This window comes from Lutjanus erythropterus, chromosome 22 (genome assembly GCF_056507025.1).
Source record: "Lutjanus erythropterus isolate fLutEry1 chromosome 22, fLutEry1.hap2, whole genome shotgun sequence".
Taxonomy (NCBI): Eukaryota; Metazoa; Chordata; class Actinopteri; order Lutjaniformes; family Lutjanidae; genus Lutjanus; species Lutjanus erythropterus.
This window is the reverse complement of record NC_139338.1, coordinates 7,076,998-7,098,890: the sequence shown is the minus strand read 5'-3', so window position 1 is coordinate 7,098,890 and position 21,893 is coordinate 7,076,998. Positions and strand designations below refer to the sequence as shown.

General features: G+C 40.0%; 1 long non-coding RNA gene across 1 annotated transcript in view; it reads right to left on the bottom strand.

Annotated features, from left to right (window-relative positions):
• Window positions 1-21,893, bottom strand: part of LOC146306567 (uncharacterized) — a 180,033-nt gene extending 158,140 nt beyond the window's left edge. The window contains exon 1 of the long non-coding RNA XR_014768992.1: window positions 21,640-21,893. This is a non-coding gene — a long non-coding RNA (uncharacterized LOC146306567). The remainder of the gene's footprint in view (window positions 1-21,639) is intronic.

The following is a 21,893-nucleotide window of genomic DNA, read 5'->3' as shown; positions in this document are numbered from 1 at the left end:
AAAAAGTGGTATTGGTGCATCCCTAAATAATATTTACTGAGTTGGATGAACTAAGTTTGCAACACTGTGATGTAATACTTTGTTTGGGAGCGACTGGCTTGGGTCATATCTACTTTTAACAGTGTGCCAAGGTACACCAGTGTGCAGTGAGAATAGTCCAGTTGTGCCTTTGGGATTTTGTGACAACCAAATATTACTACTGCAATATACAACTATGCAAGACGTTATGAATGAAATTAAATTTATAAAATTAGTGCCTGTTTGCACTCATCTCCCAATAAAGAGGCAAAATCTATACCCAAAAGAAATCCCTTTGACTTCCATCAAAGTGAACCCCAGTTTTCACCATTTGTGAGTGTGACACATGATTGAGGCTATATTTCTTTCTCAACCTGCACTCCAGGAAGTCTGCCTCTGATTGGCTGGTGCTTGCTGCATCCATTTATTGGTTGATTACAGAGATTATTTTGTATGGATATGAATTAGGGATGTTAATGATTAATCTTTAATCAATTAATAATTTACAAAGTTAAAAAATGTATTCATCGATAGTCTAGAAATGGCAGTAATTGTGGCTCATTGACGTTGCGCTGTCAGATGGAGGCATTTATTTAAAAAGGAAGCTGAAATTTAAAATGAAAATTTGAAAAAAAGTGTGTTTTGCATTTTATTATTTATTAATGACTAATCGGTTGTTGGCATTTTCAGCTATTGCTTAAGGAGAATGCAAAAAAATTTGTAACCGTAATATAAACTCAGGTTAACCTTGAGATTTTGGCTTGCCCTTTGGTGTGGCCTGGGCAGATAAAGTTTGAAAACCACTGCCCTCAGCCCATCCTGATTCTTTGCAAAAGCGTTCATAATGTGAAATCCCTTACACACACTTCACTGTTATTGCACACAGTAATGGCTTGTTTGCTTTCCAGCCTATACATTGTGTTTGTCTATAAAATTAAATCTATAAAATTAGATATATAAGTCTTATGTGTGTAAAAGCCATGCAGGAGAAATCTATGACCCCGCTGCCCCTGCTGTTGCATCTTTGTTAGTTCTTACTGGTTCATCCTTGCGTGTGTTAAAGCAAGAGGAAAAAATCTGCCTGGCATCAAAAACTGCTCTATGTGGTGACAGACTACTGTAATGGAAAGCGTCTCACTCAACCACCCGGCCTCAACAGCGCAAAAAAAAAAAAAAAAACGACAGAACTAAGAGGCAAGTGAGTGATTTCCAAAAACCACTAAAGACAGAACCACAGAGGCCTGCGGAGCCAAGAGGAGCTAAATGACATCAGCAACCGGCAGCAAGAAGAGCTTTCCATGTTACATTTACATTTTTATGTTTACACGGTCTGCATGAGTCACAGCATGAGACGCCTCAGCTGTCACCTGATTGTCAGTCACATTGCTCTCACTTGCGTGCAAAAAGTGCCATCACTGAAATGTCTAATAATAGGTTCCAGCCACTGTGTCTAACCGGTGCCCGCCGTGGCAATGGATTGATCTGCGCATTCAATAACTTCAACCATCCGTGCAAGTGTGTTTGGTCATGCACCCAAAAAAACACTGGAGAGACGGAGGGGAAGGAACAGACTGAAAGAACAGAGAACATTTAGAGAAGACAGTAGTTTATGAGTTCTGTTTGTGTTTGGGCTTTAGATGCATTTGTAGAAGCACACACTTAAAACCACACGATAAAACAGAAAAGTCTGTCGCAGCTTCAGCAGAAAGTCAACATACGTCCTTGGCTTTTAGTTGTTAACAAAATTTAAAGGAATAGTTTGGATTATTTGAAGTGGGGTTGTATGAGGTATATATTAATAGTCAGTGTTTTACTTATAGTAGATGCCTGCCAGCATGTGCCCAGTTAAAACATTACATATCAACATAATATTACATATCTTGTCACTGTACTGTATTCAACGGAATGCAAATAATTGCATTCTGTTTTTATTCACATTTGACATAGCGTCACAGCTTTTTGGGAATTGGGGTTGTAAATATTTTGCGGTTCCAGCTTCTCAAATTTGAGGATTTTGCATCTTTTCCCTGTGTAATATCACTGTATACTGAATTTAGGGTTTGGACTGTTGGTAGAACAAAAGCACGGAACAGTTAGGAAGGGTAGGGGGAGAAAAATCTGCAAAAGAAAATTCAAGTGAATACTTATTCCACCCACTGCTGTTATGCGATTATTGGGAGTTGATTCTTTACAATAAGCAGATGGTGGCACCAACTCTGCTGCACATATGAATGCCACAAGTCAGAATCCTACAGGGCCCCATATTATTTGAAGGATGCCATGACACAAGTTACATTACACAAACTACTCAAGCTTTCCAGACTGAAGTTTAATTTCAGCCTTGTGTAATCTTGATAATGACGATAAATAATAATAAATAATCATGCACACAGTGAAAAAAGGATTGCTGGTATTGGCACAGTATTGGTATTGGCAGATATCCAAATTCAGATATTGGATGGGAAGTAAAAAAAACTAAATCATACATGCAATATTTGTTAAAGACAAAATATGCACCAAAATACATAAATAATATGGTGGTGTTGTCAGCATGCCCTCAGTTAAAAGAAGCAGAGAGGAGCACCAGCATGGAAGCCAAACAACAGTTTGAACATTAAATATCTTGTTGTACTGCAGGTAGCAGGTGTTTTCTGAGCATTCCTCAAATTTCACAGTCTTGTTGCCCCCGTCCCAGCTTTTTTGGAACAAAACACAATTAAGTTTATCAGTTTGTCTTTTTACTGTATTCAATTGAATATAGGTCAAAAAGATTTTTCCAAATCATTGGATTCTGTTTTGATTTACATTTTACACAACATCCTAATTTTTTTAGGACTTGAGGTTGTAACCATTTATACATGTTAAACTCATAACTCCAGCAATATAATGCCTACATCACCAATATTACATTACAGTCACTCAATGTATGTTTTTGAATTTTGCCATTTCCATTAATCTTTTCAATCTGGATTCTTTTTCTACCTGTATTCTCAGATTGAGGCTTTTGACACCCTGATGCACCTGAGGCTGCTGAACAAGTCATACCTTCATTTCCATCCTGTCAGCGGGGAATCACACTGTATCTAAGAGGCAAATATCAACCTGATATATTTAACCAGGTCACAGATACAGTATGTCTAACCAGGTCAGTGTCCTAACAAATAGGACATAAGTAAAGGGAAGATGTAGAGAGAGAAAAAAGATGGAGTGAGAAGGGATTTTATCGCCCTTGGAGGTCTGTTCCATTGTTTATTAACTCCCTGACCAAAGATGCATATCAGCAGGCCAGATTTCTAAGTGCTGGCATGTGCCCACTTGGCAGAGGCATCACCCCCCGTCTCCCTCACTCTGTTCTCTCTCTGCTGCCTTCGCTTAATGTGCGGTCTTATATGGTGGTTTACAGGGAAACCATGGCGTGTTAGGAAACCAAACAGCTCATAATTGCTTCATTATCTATTGTTAGAGGCAATTATAGTAAAGGAATCAATCTCTTTTGAAAAGAAGAATGCTCCTAATGTAGATGAGGTTAGTGGTTTTATTGTCTTTATGACTAAATAGCTGGAGTTAGGCACTCTCTTCTGAGGCCACAAGTCTCTGCTAAGGTTTTTCAAATAGAGCCTAAACTCATGGGCAACAATGCCTGAAGATGGCTGACTGCATTCACTCCAATTTATGTCTTAGCTTTCAACTGAATTCAAAACAACTGCTGAAATTTCTGCAGTGTTCTGTCAGCTTTGTAAATTGGCTAACCACAGCGGCTGGTCAATTAACATCACTGCTTCACTGTAAACACAACTCTAACTAGTGGGTTTTAGCGAAAGCCAGTCATTGTTGTAGTTGCATGTAAGAAGTTAGTATCAGTTGCTTTGCAAAAACCTGCTCATAACAGATTATCCAGCAATACAACAAAATATTGGGTATGAATTTTCCAGGCCCCTTCATTCCTTACAAAGAAGTCCCAGTGTAGATCTACGGGTTAGGCTAAAAATCTGTCTGGAGCAATGCATACACGACAAACTTTTCTTCAGATTTATGACATGTTGAAATGAAATGTTTAGTCATGTGTCTCTTGTTCACGTTATTGTGAGGAAAAAAATAAAGACTCACAAAATTTCTGGACATCACAGCTTATCGTTTCTGGCAAATTACCTTAGTAGTACCTTAGTTTGTGTTTGCAGCATCTTCCAGCAACACCAAAACAATTATTGAATCTTTACTACACTTATTAGCCATAATAGCTTCATCAGGTGATCAGTAGACTTGGTCTAATTTCTATTAGTTATCCTCACTCTACATTAATGGGGGTTTTAGTTGAGTTTAACCATGTTTCCATCCAAATGTATCACAAAATTTAACAGAATTTGAAGTAAATTAGCAAAAGAAAATGCGAGTGCTTATTCCATCCACTACTCTTATACGATTATTGAGAATTGATTCTTTACAATAAGCAGAAGGTGGCACCAACTCTGCTGCACATGTGAATGTCACAAGTCAGAATCCTACACACAATCCCCAGTTCACCAGTTCAAGGACACCATTACACAAGCTACATTACACAAACTACTCAAGCTTTCCAGACTGAAGTTCAGTTTCAGCCTCATGTAATCTTGATGATGGCGATAATGATAAATAATCCTGCACACAATGAAAAAAAGAGTGCTGCTATTGGTAACATATCGGTATTGGCAGATATCCAAATTCAGATATCGGATAGGAACTGGAAATACTGTGAATCAGATATGCAGTATCTGTTAAAGACAAAATGTGCATCACAATACCTTGTTAAATTAAATATTATGGTGTTGCAGATCAATGAAAATGAGAATGATCATGTAAACATGATCATTCCTTCTAATATCACTCTAATAATTTTTCAAAATATCCATCTTCCATTCAGCACATTAGCTCAAGCTCATGAGTGTAAAAATGAAATTTAAAAGTAAATTTAACAAAATATCCCACATATTTCATCAGTGTGTATCATGATTCATTGTTTATTTTGAAAATGTGCAATCAAAGGACTCAAATGGTGACTTTTTAATAACTGCTTACCCACAGATCAATGTCTGTTCAGTCTACAGGACTGTGACAGGAAATGCATGGTAAATCCAACATAATAACCTCAAGCCACATCAGACAGCCAGTGAGAGCAAAATCTGCCCGTCCTGTATCCAAAGCGACTGCACACACTTCCTGTCAATCCAATCGCTAACAAAGCAGTGGAGCCTAATTGCAATGAGTATCTTCTGACGAGCTCGGTGTCTGGGACAATAATTGATGCTGAATCAGTAATTGGACGAGATGCTTTGCTGTGTGGCACGTGCATGAGCATGTGTGTGTATGTGTGTGCGTGTCAGCCGTAGATTAAAGGGTTTGCAGTGTCATCTAGACCCAGAGGACATTAGCAGCGACACCACCGAAATGAGAGGGGAAATGATAAACAAACTAGAGTTCATTCTGTATGCATGAGTTGTTGCCCTTGGGCTTCAGAAATGCCGTATTTGTGCCATTTTCACTTAACTTTTGAGCAAATACAGCCACATATAAATTCTTCCAGAGCCAGTGTCACCCAAACATAACCTCTGTACATTTGTTGCTCTCTGTGAAAACAGTTATTGTGATGATGATTTTTCCATTGCTTGGCAGACGTAGGCCGTAAACACAGGCAATCACTTTTGAGACAGTCCATAGGGAGGATTAAATTTTCACTAAAATGCAGCTGAATTTGGTATTTTCAGTCAGACTGTATGGGCGTATGTCCCTGTTAATACAAGAGCACTTGGCTTCAGTTACTGTCAGGAGTTGGGACCAGTTGGAAATAGCACTGGCTGCTAATGCTAGTGGTACCTGGCTTATGCTGATAGCTTTTCTTTGTGACTGCACTGTCACCCCCTCAATGGGAAAGTTTGGCACGTTTTATGTGGATGTCCTATCAGTGCAGATGGTCAATTTAACCTTGCTGAGTCCCATTTGTTTCTGCTCTGGTCCAATTACAGTTGAGCAAACTTGGTATCTGATGTAACATCGGTCAACATTGTAGCAAAATGCTCACTAAATAGCTAGCTAGTTTGCAGCGTTTTGCTGGCATTAGCTATCAAATTTAATTGGAGCTAGTTTGCTTGTGTTTTGCTAATATCAGCTATCAAATGTAACTACTTCGCTAATGATTGATGTAGATTAGCTTGATAGTTACCTTGTACATGAAACAGCTTGCTCAACTGTCATTGGAACAAGGTTAGGGTTAGCAAAAAAGGGGTGGGACTTTGGGTGGGTCAATTGATGCAATCAGTTTCTCAGTGCTTGTTAGATTGACCAAGAAAGTTTTGCAAAATCCGATGTTCTTCCTGAATCCTGTGAGGTCACGGTGACATAGTTGGTATTAATGAAGAACTACAGGTTATTTCAGCTTGGATTTCTGGGAGCATGCTAGATGAGTATTTTTGTCATGTAGCGCTATATTTTAGCCAAAAAAGAGATAGCTAGCTATAGGCTACAGTGGTGATACATGGATACACTGGCATGGGCATCAGTGGCTAACTCACAACACACAATGCATTGTGGTACATGTAGGCACTGCTGGCACAGCTTTGGAGCAGGAGAACTCCACTTTTCCCTCTGTGTTCCAATAACACTTGAGCAAGCTTGGTTTCCGGTGGCCCTCTGTCAACTTTTTCCTGTTTCTTGTCAATTATGAGCTAGCTACATAGCTAGCTAGTTTGCAATTGTTTTGCTAACATGAACTATTAAAAGTAACAAGAGCTTGTTTGCCAGAATTTTGGAATTAAAGAAAAAAAAGAGGTGGGATTTGATCCAATAAATTTCTCAGTGCTTGCTAGATTGCCCAAGAAGCTTCTCTCTGCAAAATCTATAGTTCTTCCTGCATCCAGATGATGTCACTGATGTGATGTAGTTGGTGTTAAGGAGGAACTAGAGGTGGCAGAGCACATCTCCAAAGCTGTGTTCTGACAGCACAGCTTTGGAGCAGGAGAACTCAGCTTTCTTGGCCAATATAGCACACACTGATGTTTATTTCCTCAAATGACTACATTTACCATTAACACTAACTGGACATCAACATTAAGAACGATGATCTCATTTAAAGGGATATTTCAGATTATTTAATGTGGGGCTGCATGAGATACTTATCAAAAGTCAGTGTATTACCTGCAATCAATGTTGGCTGCAGTTTGGAGAAGCAGAGACGGGCACCTGCTTCCATATTCTATTTTAAATATAGCATACACTTTAACTGATAGGTTGAAGTGTACGCTATATTTAAAATATTTTCACCACTTTGCCTTGCTGTCAACAGCATCTTCTGATGGGAAACCGCTGCTGTATAAGCTAAATGTAACTCTCTCCAAGCCAAACAAACTTAATGAGTGAAATCAGTTATTTTACCTCACAGAATATGGGGAGGTGCTGGTCTACCAGTGCCGTAATCTGTTAGTTTGTTTTATTGTGTGACTGTGGTGATTCATTAAGGAAAATGTGGCCTTTGCTATGTGACGTAATGTCACTGCTCTTCCTGTTCCTGAAGCTTAGTAAGCGTAATTGTATATTTCATTCATAAAAATTTAATTTCTTCTGACATTACTGGAAGCACTCCGCCATAAAAACACCACAGAAAACCCTGGCATAGTTAACCACAAACAAAACTCATCTTTCCTTTGCCACTAATGTTACTGAATATGTATAATGCAGCCTGTTCATAGAGTTCCTCAGTAAAAATAAGGCCATTTTCTAATCAATCTTTGTCCCATGGGTGACAGTCTACATTTCAACTACCTCCACTTATTCTGCAGAGTGTATCCTTCTTTACTGCCTCTGTAGAATATACAATATCACAGACTGAGTGTGTGTGTGTTAACATACAGCAGTGAGACGACAAGCTCTGAGATCAGTGATTTTCCACGTAGCCTGAAGCTGATAAATTCTTAACACAGATCAAGAGGTTAGAATCCTCCATCCACAGCTCACACTTTGAAATGTACACTCAAACATTAACATGTGGCGTTGCTAACCTAAAGTGAACTCACATAACCCCCCGAAACCTCATGATTCATGTGAGCCACGTTCAGTTTACCCGGGGCCAACCCCAAGCGCTAACCCACCACTGCTTTGATGGTACGATTGATGCCACGCTGATTGTTGTACGAGGGAGAAGAAGCGGTTGCCTTCCCTTTGTGTCAGCAACATTCTCTGGCCGGGGCTGCGGCCAAATCTTCCCCGAGACACGCATGCAGACCTACACCACTACTGGTTATGCAAGTAGAATCACACACTCACACACAAGCTAGTTACCTAACACCCATTCTTGAGAATTGGAAAAAATCATATCCTACCAAAAAAAAGAGCTTTAAATTAATTGTGATTAATACCAACATTATCATTCCAATTTTTGAGTGAAATTTTATTCTTTAAGGATTTATATGTATGACATTTATCTAATTTAGCAAACCTGGAGTAAGACAATGAAAAAAAAGCCTTCAACAACAACATCTACTATTAGCTAATTAATCACTTGAAGCTGCTGAACAACGTCTCCCTTAAAGTTTTGTTTTCCATGGAGGGTTAAGTTTTGGGGCACTAGCTGCAGACATGCTAACTAGGGTTGGGTACCAGTCACATTCAAACTGATACGGTACTGATTAAAGTACCTGGAATTAGGTACTGGTACCCAGCGGTATCTTTTTTCAGTAGTTTCATTACAATTTTTGGGGTGACATACACACATATATATGATAAAAATCTAGCAGAACTGATATGTACATATATTTTTTTTAAAAATCACTAGGAGGCTGGCCCCTTACAAGATTTAATATGTAAGAGTTTAATCTTTTAAAATAGATTTTCCCAGCATAACTGAGTAAAAATCAAAACCCACTCATTTGTCCCTATTCTCAAGAATGAGTGCTAAAGAGACGTGAATCCAAACACTAATTTCATATACAAACAATTCTGAACACAATCCCAACACCACAGCTCTGAGGGCTCCACAGGGGCACAGAGAGGATTTAATACTTTCATAATGACATGTTGCATTGTGCAACACACAAATGCACTGAGAGCAGATTAGTGCTTCCCCAAGTCTTCGGGCTTTGCTACCTTCGCATGCTGAGAAAGCCAGACTGCACAGGGAGGCAACTAGGTTAATGAAATGTGTTCATGGGGCTTTTGAACGCCACCAACAACCAAGTTAAAGATCCGAATAGAGATGTAATTCTAACTGGGACTGAAGCTCCCGGCTGACATGTGATAAGAGCCTCTGATGAGGAGTAGTTGTGCCTAGAGAGAACAGCAGCGCCTCATGTTGAAGACGTGGGGCTTCTAGAAACAAAAGAAGAACTGCAAAATGTAAATTAGCCCCTTTAATTCCCTCGAATAGGTGTATAGATGTATATGTGTGTTCCAGAGTGAGCAGATAGCGACAGACCCTTAGGGAGTCACGAGTGCGCCCAAGTCTGCTGCTGCTGCTACATGTTCTTAATAAAAAAAGGAAGGAAGATGTAGTCACAAGGGAAGGTTTGGGTTGTTTTGTATGTGGGTGTAGAGGGGATCCCATAAGTATGACTGCTCCTTTACTCCACAGATCATTCCTTTAATTGAGGTGGAGGCTTTTCATGTGAATGCTGCAGGCTTCTGCCAGAAGTCTATCTTCATCTCCCTGCAGTTAGCATGTAATCTGCCTGCTTCAGCACTTGCCTTTCCACTACAAGATCATTAAACCGCCATGCCATTCATCATTTCTGATTTGCTCCAAAGAGGGAGCAAAAAAAAAAAAAGTATATGATGCACACCCAAGTAAGTCTCCTTTCTCTGTGTTTAATACACACACTTCAATGTCAAACTCTGCTTAAAATGAGTAAGGAGATGAATGAGCCTGATGTAAATAAGAACCAAGCGTGGATATTTCTCCTTAGCCTGCCACATTCAAACTGATTGGTTATCAGTCTTGCAGCAAATGACATAAAAATGCAGATTCATATCATTTGTGTGGTGCACAGCAGTGGCGATGTTTCATATTAACACATTAGCATGAGTCAGGAGTGAAAAAGGTCCATTTAGCCCACTGATGCATCTACTACTAGGGTTTGGTAATGTTCACATTTGAACCAATACGATTCTGTCAGCTGGAATTCAGTGCCACTACCCAATGGTACCTTATTTTGGTACTTTACTTTACCAGGACATTTAACAGCAGTGTTAATTGTTGTTGCTAATTAATCACCTGAAGTTTTGTTGTCCATGGAATGTTAAGTTTTAGGCACTAGCTGCAGATGTGCTAACTCGGGCTGATTACCGTTCACATTTGAACTGATACAGTACTGGTACCTTGAATTCAGTACAGGTACCTAATGTCATCTAATAACCTGACAACCTGAAGATGTCGATGAATGATGAAAGTTTTGTTGTCCATGGAGTGTTAAGCTTGGCACTAGCTGCAAGCATGCTAACTATTTGGTACTGATACCTAACACTATCTTCTTGTAGCAATTATCACTCTCTGCAATGACAACAAGTGTCATTACAGTTGTAAAAAAATAAGTCTGAACTTATCAATTTTGACATTGTTAATTAATTATTAAATTTTGTTATTTATCTTGAACGTTTTACACACCACTCAAATAAAATCCCTCTCCACCTCCCCTCCCAAACCTGTTCCTACAACCAGGTCATTTCACACTGTTGTGTCTCAGGGAACGTACATATGATATTCCTTCTGTTATGCTGTTGTCCCCATCAATAGTATACAATTCATGAAAAAATGGTTTCACACTAAAGTTTCTGACATATTACTAAATCTCACATACTGTCAGAGTATAAATGGCAAATGGTAAATGGCATGCTTGTAAGAATTTCAGACGGAGCCAGTGGCTGAGTGTTGGCTAACGCTAGTAAAAACACTAACCTAACATCAACCAAGACAGTGAAGAAAGCCAAGTTATATCCAACAACAACTTATCCAACAAGCTAACCTGAAGATGTGGATGAACGATGCCTCACTTAAAGTTTTGTTCTGCATGGAAGATTAATTTAAACTTTTTAGGCACTAGCTGCACCTGTGCTAACGCTAGCTGCTACAGAGGGCTTGGCATACAATATGTTCTCTCAGCCTTAAGATATATTCTGTGTCTTTCTCACGTTACCTCACAAGCTTTGCAGTTTGCATTACAAATACTGCAGCAGGTGTTGTCTGTGTCAAGTTTTGAACAGTGTAAACAACACTTGCGACCACTTTCGGCCCACTACTGTCTTGACTCACTGTGACCTGAACAAGCTTCAGGGGTAACGTCACTGTTTCTAGTCTACTCCAGTTAGTCTCTGACCCAGATATCAAAAACTGGCACTGATGGATTTGAATCGGCACTTGGTCGTACCTACATAATTTCATTGGTACCCATGAAAATACCAAATTCAGTATTCAAACCTACTTACTACACATGAGAGCAAATAGGTGCTGGCTCTGTTGTCTCTTCCAATGTAGCTTCAAGTCTATTTTCATCTTTTCTTTTCTTGTAGCCGTTCGACTGGAAGCTTGTTCCTGCCACATCGCTGGCATTTCGGGCATCAAAGCAAAGAGCCTGCTGTCAGCCCTGCCAGTCAGAAGGAATGTAACAGGCCTGTAGTCGGCACTCCCTCACAGAGCTAATGTCTTACATCAGAGTCGATCAGGGCTCAGATGGTTTGGATCAAAACCACGGTTTGCCAGAGAATGATGGAAGAGTTTAGAGCATTTAATTGACACAATGGCACTCTGAAGCTAAATAGAGCTAAATCTAAAAGTTACTGCTGCAGAGACTGCCAGGCACAGAGGACCAAACTCTCAGCTTGTGGTTCGCAAAGCGCCAAATATTAATTTGAAAAACTCAACAGCAGTGTCTCTTTCCAGAAATTATGACCTAATCCACAGACATAGTTGTGAGTAGTCTAATTTAGGAACCAGGGCTGCAACTAACCATTATTTTCATTCCCGAATAACCCAGTGGTTCCTCTGCAGTGTGCTGTGAGGCAAGTCCAGGTGTGCCTTGGGATTTTGTGACAATGATACATTATTATTGCAATATACAACTGCACAAAAAGTTATGAATGACATCTTAATTTACTATGTCAGCGCTTTGTATGCACTCATTTCCCAGTGCAGAGGTAAATTCTATACCCCAAAGGATTCCTTTAAAAACCTTCCATCAAAGCGAACCCAAGTTTTTGCTGTTCACGTAGTTGCTGGATGGTGGGAATTATTAGAGTGTGACACATCAAAAGCCCAGGCTGACTGATGCCTTTTTTCCCCCATCACACACTCTGGGCACACTGCCTCTGACTGGCTTGTACTCTTTGCCTTCGTTGGTTTTACATATAAAGGCTATTTTGCACCGATATGGATACAGGGTGTCCTGAGATTTTGGCTTACCCTTTGGTGTACCTTGACACAAAAAGTTTTAAAACGACTGGACTAATCTGTCAGTTATTTTCTAGATCAATCAAATAGTTGTTTGGTCTATAAAGTATCAGAAAATGGTGAAATATGTCAATCAGTGTTTCCAGACCACAAGAGGACGTCCTGAAATGTCTTGTTCTGTCAACAACCCAAAGATATCCAGAAAATATTCAAATTTAAGAGGCTGATAACAGATTAACGGATTAATCAGTTATCAAAATAGTTGACAGTTAATTTAATATGAATCAATAAATTGTTGCCACTCTAATCTGAACTATTTTCATTTTTACCAAACTACACAGCCATCTATATAACTATACAGAAGGAAGGGTCAATCTACTTAGTTCAGCCAAGGAGAACGCCATTAATGTTTCTGAAAAGTGACAATGCTGTTGAGTTTTTCCAGTGTAGGCTGATTTGAGCACTGCAAGCCAAGTACAATCTGATTCCATTATATTCAAGAGAAGGCAGACATGATGTGTCCAAAACTCCCTAACTCACAAAACTACCTAGATAGATAAGTAGCACTATAGGTAAGAGGAAAAAATATGTATTTTTGATTTTTTGTGACAGCTGCCCATTTAAAAAAAAGATAACCTTAGCGCTGTGTTGCACAAAATAATCTCATATTGGCAGTTTACCCCCTTAGATTGCCTGAGAAAAGTGTAGTTGGAGAAAGAAAGAATGAGCCACTCTTGCGGGGCTGACCGACAGTCGAAGAACATGTTTGCACTCAGCAGCTCCATATTCAGCAGACTGCCAATGTGTGGGATTGTGTGAATCTGAAGTGGGATGTTATTGGCAAAGAAAACACACACTTTGTTGGTTTTCTCTGGACCAGTAAAGGTTGAAACAGTCACCGGCCATCGAAGGCTGGGGCAGGGGAAAGTAGGACCAGGTCAGGTGTCAAGAAGGCGCTGGTGGAATCGTGGGTTGTTGGAGCAGCTGTTACAAAGGTTAGTATCTTCTAAACAAGCAGATTGGACCACTCTGAATTAGTTTCCGTCTGAGGCACTCCATATGAGGCATCTATTCCAGTCTTGGAAAAGTTACCCTAGTATCAAAGCCAGATGAGTTTGAGGGAAATTCAGAGTTCCTCTCAACATATCCCATTATCTCCCTACCAGCCCTGCTCTAGAATATATCTAACTAGAAGTGCAATAGAAGAGCCAGACCTCCACCAATGCCAAACACCCTCTCTCGCAGTGTTAACAAAAGTTAAAAACATTTCATGTATCTGCCCCGTGATTCAGATCCACTCCAAAATTTAATGAGTTCTTCCTTGTCGCACACTAAATCCTACACCTTAGTCTCATGGAAATCAGGCCAATATTTTTTTCCATAATCCTGCTGACAAACAGACAAATCAAAGTCATTAGGATCCTATAGGAAGCATAGGTCTCTGTACTAAATCTCATGGCAATCCATCTGATAGTTTTTGAGATGTTTCAGCCTGGACCACAGTAGTGGACAAACCAAATGACACTACAAACCAAGAGAAATGTTGCTAGTTCCATTTTTAGCAAGTGTTCCCCCAAATGCCACTCTGGTTAAAAAGCTGCTCTATTTCCTGCTTCAAAAAGACAAAGATCAAAGGTTTTAGTAAATTACGTTCTCTTAAGTCAAGTTGCTTTCTGCCAGCAATATGGGGATAAAACACAATTTAAGGAATTAAGTCATGTTCTACAGTTTCTTTTGTACTATTGATTCAAAAACCAAATACGTTCCTACCACCCCACTTGTTTGATGTAAGGTGGTCATTAGTTTCATCAAATGATATTCCAGAAAAAAAGACCTCATTCTGGAATTGTAATGTGATTGATGTCAATATAAAGACAAACAACACCACTAAGACACTGTTAAAACGTTTAATTTGATTGCGTCACTAAGGGTCTCCCCATCATAGATATAAATGTCAGTGTCTGGTGTTTTATATTCATGCTCCTCATTGGCTTACACACAATCGTTTTTTATTTGTTGCACCCACTGTTGGTGGTGGAACACGCCCTTTCGAGTGAAATACAGCCACACATTAGCTCAATTATGTAGCTACTAGGTAACAGTAAGCTAACATCACGTCACCTGCCGCCAAAGCCATGTACAGTGAGTGTTGCTGTAATGTTGGTGATGCGTCTGCAACATCCACACCAGAGAGCAACTATTAGGGTTGGATGATGTCTACCTAATCGGCATTTGACGATGTCTACAGTGAATCATCATGATGAACGATGATATCATTGTTTGGCGGGGGAGGATGGTGTCAGTCATATACGAAGCATTTCCTTAGTGGCACAGGGTTTCAGTACCCAGCCCTATGTTTTTCCACCTCAGGTGAGGATCAGGTGAAATTCCTAATTTCAAGCAGTCTAAATCTCCATTTTCCACACCAACCCCACAATTTCTCTTTGTACTGGAGGATGTATTCACCGCTCCTGGCTGCTCAGGGACACACTGCGCTATCTGTCATGACAAGTTCATTCAGCATCCTCAAAGAGCAGCTTCACAGGCCATCAGTGTCATGAAGCTCTCTGGCCCGAACACTCACTGGTGACAAATAGTCCCCCCTCCCATCGTCTCTTTGTGTCTCTCATTATTCCCTATTCTCTCTGTCTGGAGCCATGAGCCTTTCCCCTCTCCAACAAACAGAACAAATTGTCGTTTGTTTCCTGTGCTCTCGTCTTTTTGCATTGATTACACACAGCTTTTGTCTTCTATTCTCCTTTTTGTAACGGCCTTTGATTCTGACTCTTTGGTGTCAAAAAAGCTTCACAAAGCATCCACAAGTAGTGTGAAAACTGAGCAGACTTTTATGGGTTAGCCCAGATACACAGCAAGCAGAACAATGATGCATGGTATGGCAGGAGGATGTTCAGGTATTGATGAGTCAGTTTTGAGCTAAACTGATTATTAATCCATGAGAGCATCAGATGGCGTCCCTCTAGGTACTACTTAGGGTTCGATTAATCAAACGAGACTCCCCCTCTAAAATGACAATGGAGCTAATCAATGCTGAAAGGAGAGCATGATGCTGCTCTCTATCAAACCGTCGTCAGTGGAGGTTCGTCCTAATTTAATCTGACACTTAAAATGAAATATCTTCAGCCATCATTGATCTCAGCGAAACGTTACCCTCGTGATCCAACACAGACACGACCCAAGGGCACAAAAAGAAGTTGTAAAATGAAATCTGTGACATGAAAGAGAAGGAAGGGAAATGAAGAGAGATGGGAGAGAAGGAAAGTTGTTAACATCTAATGTGTCACGGAACGTGCAGAGAGAAAAGAGAGTTTGAGAAGAGAATAAAGAAGACGGATTTAATGAGGAAAAGGAAGAAAAGGGGAGAGCGACAGGACTTGAGATTGAATGGAAGTATAATCAAAGCAGTCCAGGAGACTAGAAGGGGCAGAAGATGGGTAAGATAGTGATAATGGAGAGCTAAATGTAGGGACGAAAGCTGGAGATGGAGGTCGAGTCCCTCGGGGTTCACTTTCTGCTCACAATCAACCTCAATGAACTGTTCAACCTCAACGCATACCTGCCTCAGTACCCAGCTACTGAAACTGAAATACACTACAAGTACTACATTTTACTGTTACACACCTAATATTGTCAGTTACGACCCTTAAAAGAATGAAAATTAGGCTTTTTTGGTAAAACAAACACTTGGTTATACTTTTGCAAAATATAAAAGACATAAAAGTTGATCTAAACTAAATATATATTTTAATGCTGTATGATAATATGGATATTCCTGGTGACTAATTTCCCTGTCTATTAAACGCAGATTTTAATTTAGACTAGTCAACTAGTCTAACAGAAACAGAAAACACTCAGAAAGCAGTTAAAATTGAGCACAATTTATTAATTATGTTAAACACTGTCTGATAAAATATTATTTATTTTAAATGCGGCTTAAAATTCACATCACTTTGGCCATGCTATACAAGCACTGCACATTAACTGACGTTAGCTACCAGCCTGCTGCACAGTGTCGCTAATGTTAGCAGTGCTACCCGCAGCAGCGGCTGCGCTGCTTGCAGGTTAATGTCCATGTCTGTGCTGAATGTGGTCACATGTTGCTGCAGTTGAGTGGTCATATATCAGTTTATTCTCTCACAGTCTACATTCAACATTATCGCCATTTTCTAGATTAAAACACTGACAAACCACGCTAGTTTTACAAGCTGTCATCTTTGCTGATAAAAACATCTGGGGTTGCCTGGGCCATCGGAATATACATGCTTACGGCCCCAGCAAACCAACTAGGATTTCTGGTGCCAACTAGCATGGGTGGCTATGTTTAATCGTGTAGTCTAGTAATCATGCACATTCCCATATGATAACCGTCAAATTTTCATACGACACCACTGCAACCCTATATGTAAATTAGAATGCAGCAATATGGAAAATTTAGTATCAGTTCTATAACATAGTTTAGAATTAGACTAAATAGCTTGAATTTATTCAGACTACTTCAGTTAGCTCAGCTTTAGCTGCTCCTTTAAAACAGAGCCACAGTATCTTATGGGTTTCAAAAGAATGAACAGAAATGTATCTGCAGTCCAAAATAAATTAGAAAAATAAATGTGTTTTGCTGCAACGATTAGATGCTCAATCAATTGGCTGATTGGCTGAAAATGAATAAGCATCTATTTAGATAACTGACAAATCATATCAGTAATCTTTTTGCAAAAATGGGAAATGTTTTCTGTTTTCAGCTTCTCAAATATGAGAATTTGCCACTTTTCTTTGCCAAATGTGACAGCAAATTAAACTTCTTTAGCTTTTGGACTGTTGGACAGAAAAAACAAGCAAACTGAAGATATCACTGTTGGTTCTTAGACACATTTTATATACTAAATAATGAATCAATTACTGTATAAAATAATCATCACATTCATCATCAATAATGAAACATACAGTAAGAAACTATGAACAGGTAGAACAGGTGGAGAAAATCTATCTACAAAGTGTTCATAAGCAGACAAGACTTCAGTGATCAATCAGTGCCTAAATACCTCTCCTGTTAAGAGCACAGAAGAAAAAGACTTGGCATCCATCCACACAGCCTACCTGCTGGCCCTCAGAGCAGCACTCACAGGAGTTAATGACTTCTCTTGGGCTAATCAAAATGCTTACTTAAGCAGCTTCATTCAGCCTACCAGACTGTATCTACCCCCAACATGACTGTCGAGTCCTGGCATGCTGTCACGCCTGCCTACTGGGTTGATGGTGAGCAAGGCTTAGACAAATCTCTCTGGTAAGGTTATTAGTATTCCCTGGGGATGAAATCCTGAGCCCTCTCAATTCTGCAGCTCCGGGTTAAATGAATGAGGGGGTTAACACTATCAATGGGCCCTGAGCCAGCTCTGGCCCCATGCCGGTCCTGTGGGATGGGGCACCAGATGCCACAGCATCTCACTTGTTACACAATCAAGGAAATAATTGGTGCGCCTGACTTGGGCGTGTAATTCAATTAGGGCAATACAGAAGCCATTATTATTCTCTGGAACAAATACAAAGCAGGACATGATGAAACCATGAAATCAAAAGAAGCTTAAAGTTCCCATGAATCAATAGTGATGTTTGTGTTTTTATCACACATGGATTGCACATGTCACCCATTAAGGTTGGGTCATGTCTATCAAATTGGCATATGGCGATGTCCACAGTGGAGCATTGTAATGGATGAGGACATCGTTGGAGGGGGCATCAAGTTGGACACAGTGATGAGGTGCAACGAACATCAGTAACAGATTTGTTTTATTTTCTCTCCCACATGTCAAAAGTGGACCCTCGCCAACATCTCCTGCCTTACACCAACTCTGAAGGGACACGCTACCTCAAATACAGAAAGATAAATCATGGCGTCACAAGTAGAGTGCACAGTGGTTAATGACTATCAGCCATCAGCGATGGACAATGACATTGTATATCGGCACAACCCTGTCACCTATGCCTTAAGTGCAATGACAAATTCGGCACTTTGTTGGTATTCTTAATGGTATTTTAGAGCTTTTATAATTTCTTGGAAAACAATTTAAAAATGTTGATGACTCATCCTAAACTATACTAAATTTGCATCCAATGAAACGTTTTCTCGCTCATGATGCCATCAGAGCACTGACATAAAAAGGAGAATACATCCACGAGTCAGAGCAATGGGCTGCTGAAGTCCAGGCCTCAATGTACAAAAATACAACGTTATAAGTTTACTGAGTATTTACTGATTTTATTCCACTGATGTCCCTCAGCTGCTCAGCTTCAATTCTCTGTGATTTCCAGATGGACAAACAGCTTTAGCTTAGTTGTTGCTAAAGTATCTAACCGTAACTGTTAGCTGCCATTAGCAAGCAAAGAAACTGGGCTCAGCTGCCTCCTGGAGAGCAGTGCCGGACTCGGACCGAACACAGCCTCTGAGATCAACAGGGAATGCAGTATCATGGTAATTCCAGGGTTTCCTGATAGCAGTATAGCTTTACTTGTGGTTAAAGTAACTTAGCTAACCACTAACTGCCATTAGCATGGTTAGCTGTGACTCAGCCCTTGGGTGCCAGGAGCCAAGCCTATGAAGAAAACCACCTTGGTACTGTAGCCCTGTCATCAAACAGGTCCTCTGTTGGCCTTAGTGGTTGTTTACGGTCCCAGTTTGGCCTTGTCCACTGGGAGCTCTGTCTGGGAAGAGTCAGTTAATAGGACTTTCCTCCCACATCCATGGACCGCTATAGCTGCATGTCGGGGGGGCATAACACTACTACTGACTACTATACAGAAACCCAGCAGGCCACGTCACTAGCCATTCCATGAGACCTTTAAGAAACGCGCCTATGGACAACTTTAGGCAAATGTGGAGCTAATCTGTTCCAACCAAAATTTTAAAAAATCAGTTTACAGCTGCCTCATGATTTCTTCTTCATCTCCTGTGGCATCACTATACCCCTACAGGGACATTTCAGAATTTACTGTATGATTACTATCGATTTCTTGGTTTCATGACATTGGGCTTCATTGGTTTCTTATCAGACGACTCTTTACAGCCCCATACACACAAAAATCGATGCCGCATGCCAGTGAATCCATTCAGCCATCTATTATTAAAAATGTTCCAGGCATTCGTGAGAGCAGGCTGTGAGTGATACTAAATAGATTAGGATGAGCCCTAATCCACATGTGTGTCTCATAAAAACAGACCTCACAGAACGGTTTCCCCAAGGTAATATTTCAATAAATGGTAAAAAGATATAGGAGCATCCTCAGACCAGAGGCATCCTCCAGACGTTATAAAGGGAGCAGAGGGCAGTGTGACGGATAGAGCTGGACGTGCTGTCTGGAGGTCTGCACATAAAGTTTGTCATTATAAAGGGAGGCGGACACAAAAAACAGGCTGATACCAAGGATGACACCTAAAAGTCTCAGACTCTCTTTGCACCAGCTTCAATTCTCTGCATTATAACAAGTCCAGCTAGTTTCAATACAAGTACAGGCCTGGGTACTGAACTTTGATACTTTCAAGGCACCGATTCAATTGCCTCAATATCATCGGGTAACAGAAAATGCCTTGTCATTTGATACCAAATTTTGATACTTTAGGAGTAAACCTTCTTGTGGTTTACTTTTTAAGTTATAAAAGTACTTTAAGTGGGAAAAATGCCAAGTTGGATTGAAACAGACAACTTAGGTTTAACTATGTTGTGGGAAGTAGGTCTATATTTTTGTTATCAAACTGTGTTGAGTGTGCAAGAAGGAGCTAAAAGTAAAACTTGAGATTTATACCATAATATGCAGGGGTGGGAAGTACAAATTCTTCCATTTCCTATATTTTAAACACAAATATCTGTACTTTCTACTTATTCAATTTTCAAAATGGGCTTGTTACTTTAATGTATTTGAGGGATATTTAAATTTTTTTGCATCATTGCGTGCCGCCTTCCAAACATTAACACTGATTTCAACATAAATGGACGATAACATAAAGAAAAGACAATTCCTTGGTGTATCCAGCAGTGCATATCACGGATGACAGATGTAACAAGGCAAAAAAAAGGTGTAAGAAGATGAAAATTGACATAAAAGACGTAAAAGGCGTAACAAAATGTAAAAGGCCTGACAAGACGCTCAAGACAGAACAAGACAAAAAGACATAACATGATGTAAAAGAACTAACAAGACATAAAAGACGTCAGAATACAAAAAAAGATGGAACCAGACGGAACATGAAAAAAGACATAAGAAGTAAAAAAAAAAGACTAGCCAGACATTAAAGACAAAAGAAGACAAATACATAACAAAACGAAAAGTGACGAGACAAAAAAGATGTAACAAGACGAAAAACTATGTATAAGACACAATACGAAAACATTGTAATGCATGAAATTAGAAATAAAAGACCTCATAGCCACAAAAGGCATAAGAGGACAGAAAAGACGGAATCAGACAGAACAAGACAAAAAGAATATAAAAGATGTATCAACTCAAAAAACAATGCAGAAGATGTAGCAAAAAAGGGGACTTTTTACTTTTATACTTTGAACACATTTCAAAGCCTGTCCTTTCTTACTTTTACTTGAGTAAAGAAGTTGAATCAGTACTTCTACTTTTACCAGTCTCTTTTTATACAAGTATTTGTACTTCTGCTTCAGTAAAGAATGTGTACTTTTGACACCTCTGGTAACGTGCGATGTAAATTTCATTCTTTTAAATGGATTTTATAAATTGGTGTTGAAAAAAGTATTGTTCATGCACCGGTAATGAAGGCAAGGTATTGCTACAGGTACTGGTATCAAACATTTTTGAACAATACCCAGCCCCTGTACAAGTATGGATCAAAATAAACAGTGCCAGATTCATTAAAAAGATATGAGTGGTACAATTCGTGCTGTTTGCCTCATGGTCGTCACCATCTGCAGGTCGTGCGTTATTAACGGTCTCACAGTCACTTTCCCATGCATCACCAGCCCACCTTGTTGATCTCGCAGCACCTTGCAGAAGTGGTTTGTATATTTACACCCAACAACCAGCCACACTCATTTGGAGCAGGTGCAGTCTATCTGGAACAATCCATACTGAGCATTATCTTTTGTTCGTTCCCACAAGCCTCTCTGGGCGCTTTGCAAGCCAGCAACAAAACGCCAAGTGGCAAAATGACACGTTTCTCCTCGCAAATTGATGGTAAATTGTCTTACCTGGTTATCTAGCAGCTGAAGAGGGGAGGCTCTCTCTGTCTTTTACCGCAGCTCTTTATCCACACAAGCAGACCAAGGCGGCTTTTTTTTTATTACAGGAAGCACAGCGACGGGAAAAAGCAGTTTTAGGTCTCCTTAAAGGTGTTCCCGGGGAGCGGAGGGGACGCCTGTCAGGACGGGTGTCTGCGGGAGAAAAAGCTGTGTTCAGGCTGAGAGAAAGCGGCGGCAGCCTGCAGAGCCTCGGAGCGCCAAGC